At 39.4% G+C, this 10,303-nt stretch overlaps 1 non-coding gene across 1 annotated transcript; it reads left to right on the top strand.

Moving 5' to 3' along the window:
* The first annotated feature begins 8,403 nt into the window (after positions 1-8,403).
* Positions 8,404-8,508, top strand: LOC122438997. Its single transcript, XR_006268738.1, has one exon. It is a non-coding gene; the product is annotated as a U6 spliceosomal RNA (small nuclear RNA).
* The last annotated feature ends 1,795 nt before the right edge of the window (positions 8,509-10,303 follow it).

The raw sequence follows: 10,303 nt of genomic DNA, 5'->3' as shown, positions 1-10,303 counted from the left end.
CCTCTTGAGAAACCTGTATGCAGGTCAGAGAGCAACAGTTATAACTGGACATGGAAGAACAGACTGGTTCCAAATAGGAAGAGGAGTACGTCAAGGCTGTATATTGTCACCCTGCTTATTTAACTTATATGCAGAGTACATCATGAGAAACGCTGGGCTGGAAGAAGCACAAGCTGGAATCAAGACTGCCAGGAGAAATATCAATAAACTCAGATGTGCAGATGACACCACCCTTATGGCAGAAAGTGAAGATGAACTAAAGAGCCTCTTGATGAAAGTGAAAGAGGAGAGTGAAAAAGTTGGTTTAAAGCTCAACATTCAAAAAAGCATGATCATGACATCTGGTCCCATCACTTCATGGCAAATAGTTAGGGAAACAGTGGAAACAGTGGCAGACTTTATTTTGGGGGCTCCAAACTCACTGCAGATGGTGATTGCAGCCCTGAAATTAAAAGACGCTTACTCCTTGGAAGGAAAGTTATGACCAACCTAGACAGCACATTAAAAAGCAGAGACATTACTTTGTCAACAAAGGTCTGTCTAGTCAAGGCTATGGTTTTTTCAGTAGTCATGTTTGGTTGTGAGATTTGGACTATAAGGAAGGCTGAGCACAGAAGAATTGATGCTTTTGAACTGTGGTTTGGAAAAGACTTTTGAGAGTCCCTTGGACTGCAAGGAGATCCAACCAGTCCATCCTAAAGGAGATCAGTCCTGGGTGTTCATTGGAAGGACTGATGCTAAAGCTGAAACTCCAATACTTTGGCCATGTGATGTGAAGAACTGACTCATTTGAAAAGACCCTGATGCTGGGAAAGATCGAGGGCAGGAAGAGAAGGGGACAACAGAGGATGAGATGGTTGGATGGCATCACTAACTCAATGGACATGAGTTTGGGTAAACTCTGGGAGTTGGTGATGGACAGGGGGGCCGGGTGTGCTGCGGTTCATGAGGTCGCAAAGAGTCCTACACGACTGAGCGACTGAACTGAACTGAACTGAGCTAATGCAAACAAGAAATTCTTTGGACAGCCTTGAGTTTAAGAAGGTCATCCTAGGAATTCGACATTGAACTGTTAGAAACCACACTAGTGTTTGTTCAAGTCTTTGTGTGTAGATGGAAAAGTGAAAGTGAAAGTCACTCAGTCGTGTCCAATTCTTTGTGCCCCCATGGACTATACAGTCCATGGAATTCTCCAGGCCAGAACACTGGAGTGCTTACTTTCCCTTCTCCGTGGGATCTTCCCAACCCAGGGACCGAACCCAGGTCTCCCACATTGCAGGCAGATTCTTTACCAGCTGAGCCACAAGCGAAACCCAAGAGTACTGGAGTGGGTAGCCTATCCCTTTTCCAGCAGATTTTCCCAACCCAGGAATCGCACCAGGGTCTCCTGCATTTCAGATGGATTCTTTACCAGCTGAGCCATCAGGGAAGCCCAGATGTGAAGGGAAGATGTACAAAATCATTTGCTGACTCTGCAGTTTTAATAGACAAAGTCTAAGGCCTCATCAAAAAGAGGGCTTAGAGGAGCCTGAGTAGAGTTTGGTAAAAGGAGAGAATGGTGGTCATAAGATGTGGACAGAAAGTGGAAAAGGCCATGTGAAGATGAAGGCAGAGATTGGAGTTATGCTCCCCAAAATCAAAGAACACCAGGGGCCATCAGAAGAGACAAGAGGCAAAATAAAATCCTCCCCTAGAACATTTGGAAGGAGTATGGGTTTGCTATTTTGATTTTTAATTTCTGACCTCTTAAACTCTGGGAAAATCAGTTTCTGCTTTCAAAGCGACTTTGTGGCAAATTTTCCCAGCAGCTCGGGAAACTAATATCCATGTGAAGGAGAGGGAGGCACTTTGAACCATAGGAGTCTGGGAAGACATCACTACCGTGGATTGACATGTTGCCTACAAGACATCTGGGAAATATTAACAAGGGGATGAGAATATGGCAGGGTTTGGGATTATGGACTTAGGCTTGAAGAGTGAATGATAATGAGACTTCTGGGGAAAGAAAAGTAAATTTCATCAAAAAATAGTGTACAACTTAGACCATAATTAAAGAGCTTAATTGCCCACTTCAACACAGTTGTTTCCCTCCCATTTCCAAGTTCTATTTCTGTGTGGTGGGGTGGGGAGAAAGCTAGCATCGTTGAGGGTTAATGAATTTGGCTTATAAGAACCAACAAATTTCCACGAGTTTGGAAGCAGTCATTAGCAGAGCTTTAATTTCCTATTTGCCTTAGTAGCAAATTTAGCATCCCTTTCTAAACTTCACCTTGGATTGCTATCTCTATTAGTTGTTATTTTTTTTAATAAGAAAACAACACCATAGTGTTGTTGCATCCTCAGTGTTCATAATGTAATTCGTTTATATTTCTAGTATTGTATTTATCCCAATGCATTGTAATTATCATTCTGTCTCCCCCTCTAAATTGTGAGTTTCTTGAGAGCAATGATCCATATTTGTATCTCAATTACCTAACACAGAATTCAGCACTTAAGTAATTTGTGTAATAATTGTAGCATCTATTGCAGTAACAACAGAAGTTAAGGGCCAGGCTCTGGAGCTAGATCACCTAGGATAAATTTTGGCTCTCACATATTATCTTTGTGACCTTGGGCAGATTACTAAACCTCTCTGTGCCTCAGTTTCCTCATTGTAATCTGGAATAACAATAAGACCCTCTGCATTAAAATTGTTGTGATGATTAGTAGGCACTCAGTACGTGATCAATATCCACAAATATGGTATTAAATTATTATGTAAAATAAAACCTTCTCACATTCCATACTGCAACCCAAAGTAGGCCTTCCTTATTTTATTTTAGGTTTTCATATCTTCCTATTTCCTTCATGATGATATTATAATCTGTAGTTTAACTTACTTGTCTGCTAACAAGTCCCATGAAGGCAAGAACCTGGTCTGTTTCGTTTCCCACCCATTCCATGCTTAACACCTCATCCACAGAAGAAATAAAATTGATGAATGTTTCATTTCACTCAATGATCTTTGAATGATCATTGATGACTCGTCTATAATGTCTAGTTGAAATCGTTCTCACATAGCTAACATTTGTCAACTGAAAAAAAGTTCACAACCTTAACGTTGAGAGGTATGTTTTATTCCATGGACAAAACTGAGGACTTAAGCCTAGGACACAGTATCTCAGATAACTCTAAGGGACTGTTCTGAAGGGACAGAAACCAGGACATACAGAAGGTTTTGCAACAAAGACCAGGTAGTTGAAACATCAAAAGAAGGAAAGAAAGAAAGTGAAGTCGCTCAGTCGTGTCTGACTCTTTGTGACTTCATGAACCAGGCTTCTCTGTCCATGGGGTTTTCCAGGCAAGAATACTAGAGTGGGTTGCCATTTCCTTCTCCAGGGGATCTTCCCCACCTAGGGATTGAATTCAGGTCTCCTGCATTGCAGGAAACATCAAAAGATTGCTGTTAATTAAAGAATACCAGATATCTTGAGTTAAGGAATTGAGTCCTTTACTGTGTTTGGGAAGATGCAAAAGTCTGACCTTGGTGAAATCAACCCTTTGAAATGTACCTCAGCTATCTGGGGTCAGTATCCTATGCTCAGGTTGAAGACAGACTTCATCCTGAGTCTCTTTAGGGTATATCATCAGAGGTGACTGCAGTGACTGACTGATAGATAGAGGTACAAGTCCAGTCTCCATCCCGAGTTCCCTCAGGGTACATGATCAGGGTGACTGTAATGTGCTGGCTTGATGGTAGCAATACCCCTTGTTTCCTGATAGTTCACACACTGAAATTCCTTCTAACTTGAAATTCAAAGAAAAGTAATGTGACAACAATAGGCCTTCAGCCAGATCTGAAAAAGAAGGACTTATTATTTCTAAGACCAACTACCTGAAAATAGGATAATATATCATTACAGGCATATACTGATTTTATCTCCTATTTCTGCTCTTCAGGGCAGTTTTGACATTGGAATAACTAACAATAATATCATGTTCTTAGAGAAAGAATGATCATTCTCTTATGAGAAGATTCAAGACAGGTTCAGGGGAGCAAAAATTGCCACCCCAAAATGTCTTGTTGGCATGCAGATTATTTCCAGCTGAAAACAATGCCCAAGAGACTCAGAAAGAAACTGGCCTTCTCCTGGATGCCTAAAAGAATATAGATAGAAGACTTGTTCCTGGAAGGGAGCTGTTACCATAGAAAACTATAGTGTGAACTAAGTGTGCAGACTACAGTCCTCAGTAAGATCCCGAATAAAACTTAACTCACAACTCATACGTTGTACACTTTTCTATAGTTGACACTACGCAGGGTACCTCCCAAATATTGCAACTTAGCATATTAGATATTTTTAGCTGTTGAAATTTTTAAAAAGCCATGTAAAGGAAGGACTTTTTTACTTCCCCTGAAGTGAAGTGAAGTGGCTCAGTCGTGTCCGACTCTTTGCGACCCCACGGGCTGTAGCCTAGCAGTCTCCTCGGTCCATGGGATTTTCCAGGCATGAATACTGGAGTTGGTTGCCATTTCCTTCTCCAGGGGATCTTCCTGACCCAGGGATCGAACCCAGGTCTCCCACATTGTAGGCAAACGCTTTACTGTCTGAGCTACCAGGGAAGCACTTCCCCTGAAGCAGGTCATAAAACATTCAATGAGAAGTGCCCTCCCTATACCTGGAGGAAAGGAATATCCTAATCTCTAAAGACAGAGGGCCACAGAGAAGAATCCAAGTGCACAGTCCCTATCCCACCCCCATGGTCCCTCTGACTATACAGTTCATTCATACTCTATGCCGTAGTGTCTTTCCAGAACTTTCCACTCTTCATCAAATCTAGCATAAAAACAGGTTTAACCATTCTTTGAGTTACTTTATGAAGTCTCTTGTGTCACATAAAACTTACATTTAATAGATTGCCATGTTTTTCTCTTGCTAATCTTCCTTGTGTTACAGGGATCCCAACAGAGAACTTAGAAAGGTAAAGGAAAAAGATATTCTTCCCCCTCTCCACTGGAATAAAGATTATGCGAATTTCCTGTTTTCTTTAAATATGATTCATAGAGAGGGGAATTCAATGATGAAGAGTCAGCTATTTTTAAAATTGATCCCTCTGTTGGGATGCTAAAAGGATTTGGAAAATAAAAACTAATAGAATCTTTACAATATTAAAAATTTTCAAATCAAAATGCAAGCTAGTCTTATTTACTGTAAAGCCTGTCCCATTGCTTTGTTCTGCCATCCTTCTATACATTTGCCTGGAGAGGACAGCAAACAAAGGAGGAATATGTAAACATTTTAATCATTTCTAACTTGCCATCTGCGACAATTCATGGTGCTGAAATCAGAAAGGATGGGATCACTTTTCCATTTCTTTAAGGTCACCAAGGACAGACAAGCTCAGGACATACTGTATTTGTCAGAAGCAAAAGAGATGACTAGGGAGATGGCAATGACAAATCTGTTCTAGGCTTAGCTCATTTTACTGAAGAATGTGTGTGCCCTTCTGACATTTATCAAGAGAAATTCAATTTTATAAAAAGAAGGATGTCAAATAATAGTACATAGCTAATACTCATTCTGCGTCTGTCAGAAGGCCAGATGGGGGCAAAAAGGAAAAGGGTAGATGGAAGAAAAAGTCATGCTGGCCAGAAACAGAAAACCAAACAGGGTGAAAGTTCAGTCCTAATATGCTTACAGGCTTGAATACATTTCTAATTAAGTCACATAGTTTTGAGATCCGTATTAGTGCCTACTTCACACTTTGGAATACTGTTTTTCATTTTCTACAAATACAAGGAATGACACAAAGTAAAGGTTTTGTGTCTGTGTGTGTATTTTTGTTTTTTGTTGTTCTTGTTTTATATTTTTTTCTTCCACATCTGGGAAGGAGGCTAATGAAACCTGGTAAAATCCCACAGCACCAGGTACAATGAAATGTACCCCATGGGCCAGCAATCTATATTTCTTACAGTGATGATGATGATTTTTCTCTGGCAGGAAAGGATATTCTGGGTCAAAGAATAAAACCAAAAGTTGAGGCAGAGGTAGTAGGAAAAAAAGAAGTCAGATTAAGATCAAAGGAGGGGATTCTATTAGGAGACTAATGATGAAGCTGACAAAATACTGTAACAAGTGAGTGTTTTTACCATACTGCATAAAAATATTGGATTAAGCTACAAATTAAATCTCTTTCTCGGTAAGGGGTTTCTGCAGGACAGAAGCAATTAGGCTGCTGTCTAGTGAAGACAGGAAACTTGATTAACAGATCCAAAAAGACAGCGTAGGGAAGATGGGTTTAACACCAGGAGGTGAAACACCAACTGTTATGCAAATTGACTTTTCTCAAAATGTTGGATAATTTCAATCAAGGACTGAAATACACTTTTTTTTTTTTTTAAACATCACTGTTCTCTGGCCTTAAACCCGTCAATGCAATTTCTTATTAAATAACTGCTACTGATGCATGTGTCTCAGTCAGATTCCTGAGGTGGGCACTGAGACACTAGAACATTTCACCATAAAACGGATTTTTGCTTCTTTTCCAAATTTTCAAATATTCAAGGTGTTCTAAGGATGGCTGAGCAGGCAGCTTGTGGGACACTAGCTGTGAAGTGTTTGTGTCTGACCTTTTTGAGTCCCGTACTCTCTGTAAGGTACCTATTTGGTGCAGTCCAAGTCAAGTGGTTCTTGTTTAGAATAGGGACTCTAAGGAGTGGCTACAATTTGTTAATGACAAAATACTTGTGTGTATTTCTCCCACATTGTGCTAAAGCCAGAGACAGGACAGTAGAAATCCAGGAAACATTGTAACTATTTATTCTCCATTCTCAAATTTGTACTTAATGTCCTGGAGATTTTCAAATTCAGCAAATAAGGCATTGCGCTAAAACCAGAGACAGGACACCAGAAATCGAGGAAACGTTGTAACTATTTATTCTCCATTCTCAAACTTGTACTTATTGTCCTGGAGATTTTCAAATTCAAAATCCTAAAAGTATGCAGAATATTTAAAAATGTATCTGTAATCGAGTATCTTTCCTTTAACCAAAATAAGTCAGGCTCCACAGCACATAAACCAGATCATTCTACTCCTTCTTGGAAGATGTTGAGAAGAATTAAAATCATGTAGATGATCTTCTACATGAAATTAATTTAGTCATCTTCATACATATTATTACCAGCAAAGTTTTCAAGGTTTACATTTTTTCATGAGACTGGCCATACACATTTGCATAAATCCTTTGAGTCCAGGAAATATGATCAAATCAACTAAACAAGTTAACATACAGACTTTTAACTCTTCACATCAAAGGTTGTCGAACTTTTTCTCTGAAGTAAATGTGCTCACCTTTGCATTCCAGACAGCCCCTCACAAGTACTCAGCTTTGTTCTCTAGGGACACAAAAGCAGCCAGAGGACTCTCCAGAAGCAAACGGGCTTGGCTGTGCTCCAATACAGTGTTATTTACAATAACAGGCAACGAACTTTGGCCTGCAAGCCACAGTTTGCTGACTCATGCTTTATATCCTTTTATCCCCTTCATTTCTTTTCATTTATTCTCTATCACGATGTCACAGCCTCATACTGAAAATGCAGCAAAGCTGTGGCTACAGACCAAACACTGTAAACAAAGATTGCAGGGGGTGGGTGGGGGGGACGTGAAAATTTGTTTAAAAAATCTGTACTAAATTAGTAATAGAATATACACTGAAAAACATTAGAGTTAACAGTCCTTTCCTCACCCTGCTGCTTGAGAGATCTTTCTAAAATGCAAATTTGATCTTGGAACTCTCTAGCTTAAAATGTTTTACCTGCAGCAGACAGCCGGCTCTTTAGCTTGTCACAATCGGCTCATCCCATGGCTGACCCTGCTTTCCTCCCAATCTCATCTCTTGCTATGTCTTCTTCTCACATTCTATGCTCCAGGTACACAGACGGAATCATAATTTCCATAGTGCTATGTGCATTCTGGCCTTCCAACACATGCACTTGTTATTCACTGTGCTTGAAACCTGTTAACAACCCTGACCTTGCTAACTTTGAGGACTGAACTCAGGTGTCTCAGGTGACTTACTCCCAGGCTGTGCTACCAAGAGGTGACTATTTCCTTGTCTATTGACCCTGATAAATATTAAATTCTTGAAAGTTGAAACTGCATTTTTTAAAAGCATGAAGCCTAGCAATGGAGAACAATCCATAAGTAATTATTCAATCAATCAATCAGTTAATTAAATGAACTTTGTGGGTCCCTCCACTTCAGCCTATAAATACAATTGTTCCTAACAATGAACAATCTCTTTTCTTTAGCATACCATCTATAAATGATACACAAACAACTAATAGAGAAGTGGAAAAATTATAGTTAAAGCAATCTTTTATATCCTATAAGCAGGGGGAAGTGTTAACAAAGTCAGTTTGCATGCTTGTTTCAGCAGCACATATGCTAAAATCGGAATGATACAGAGATTAGCATGGTCTCTGTGAAAGGATAACCTACATGGGAAAAGAATCTGAAAAAGAATATATATATATGTGTATGAAGTATGAAGTGTTAGTTGTTTAGTCATGTCCAACTCTTTGCGGCCTCATGGACTGTAGCCTGCTAGACTTCTCTATCCATGGAATTCTCCAGGCAAGACTACTGGTGTGGGTAGCCATTCCCTTGTCCAGGGGATCTTCCTGACCCAGGGATCAAACCTGGGTCTCCTGCATTGCAAGCAGATTCTTTACCATCTGAGCCACCGGGGAAGCTCCACATATTTGTATATGTACAACTAAACCACTTTGTTGTACACCTGAAACTAATACAACATTGTAAATCAACTATACCTCAATATAAAATAAATTTTTAAAAACTGCTTTGCATTTACCACAGAAGTAGGAATCTTTTCTCAACTGCTCATCATAGGAGAGCCAGGTTTTATATGAAGAGCAGTTAAACATTTATGGGATCTACAGGAAACATGAACAGATGCTATATAAAGACATCTAGGAGAACAGACTACAGAAAAAATAAATTTGTGTTTCAGTGGGAAACTATGCATTAGACTTTAGCCTTTCATAATCTTTGCACCGTTTTACAACTTTTATAAGTTGAAGCACGTGCACATTCTGTCTGGTCTGGAAGAGTCTCAGTTGACTTCCCTCCATTCCTTTTTGTGCCGTGCTTCAGTCGTGTCCAGCTCTTTATGACCCCTGTGGTTGGTAGCCCACCAGGCTCCTCTGTCCATGGGGTTCTCTAGGCAAGAATACTGCAGTGGGCTGCCATGCCCTCCTCTCATTCCTGTCTGCTTCATAGAAATCACTGCCTTTTGACTTCTCCTTTAAGCCTGTTACACCAACTACCTGATTCTCTCATTGAACGAGTAAAATAAAATCTTCAACACATGCTTGCTTTAAAATCCATATGAGAGTCATGATTTTACCTTTTCCAGAAAAAATTATCTTTTAACAGTTTTGGAGGTTCCACTGAGATGCTCGATGGATTCAGGCACCAGAGCCAGGAAAACTTCATAAGGAGAGAAGTGCACTCCATGGGCAGCTTACGCCCAAGGTAGTCTTCTCTTGGCTTCCAAAGGTAAACCCAAAATGGCAATAAAACTTTGCTTCCTCTCTGCTTTTCTAATTTTAAGTTGCCTCTCTACCAGTTTTACATTTGTGTTTGGATTTTTGGGGGTCAATACGTTCCTTCCCAGTAGTTGTTAGCAATTTGATTTTATGACCTGATCATTGATGATCTCTGTAAATGAAGTAATAGTAATAGAGAACACAGCTGGCTGAGAGAAAGCAGAGAATCTGGCATGTGAGTCTTTTCTTGTTTGCCTGTTTTGAGACCTAATCAATTAAGAATTTTGTGTCCATTCATGAATTTTATACTTCTGTGTTTACTCTTGACCCATGGCTAAAATTTTAGAAAGGATGCTATAAGCTTTCTCCCTTTCTCTTTGTATATCTGTATGTTGCTATAATTTAGAAAGACTTTTACCTCTTATGTGACGAGCCTGACGGGTTATGGTCCATAGGGTTGCAAAGAGTCACACACCACTGAAGTGATTTAGGATGCAAAATTCTCAGAAAATAGGGAAATTGAAGTTCTCTTACTTTCAGTGTGGCAGATTTAAAAAGTATTCAGCTCAGAAGTGTTTTAAGATTTCACTTTCAAATAATTTAATGAGACAAGTTTAATATTACTGGTTTTATTTTTTGAAAGTTATATATCATCTATGATTTGTCAATATTAAGTAAAATACATAAGTATAGATGTTTACTTGAATATGTACTACCTAATCTTAAATAGATTCACTGATTAAATAAACTTA

This window comes from Cervus canadensis, chromosome 3, assembly GCF_019320065.1.
Source record: "Cervus canadensis isolate Bull #8, Minnesota chromosome 3, ASM1932006v1, whole genome shotgun sequence".
Taxonomy (NCBI): domain Eukaryota; kingdom Metazoa; phylum Chordata; class Mammalia; order Artiodactyla; family Cervidae; genus Cervus; species Cervus canadensis.
The sequence above is the reverse complement of the archived record's forward strand: the minus strand, read 5'-3'. Positions and strand labels throughout refer to the sequence as shown.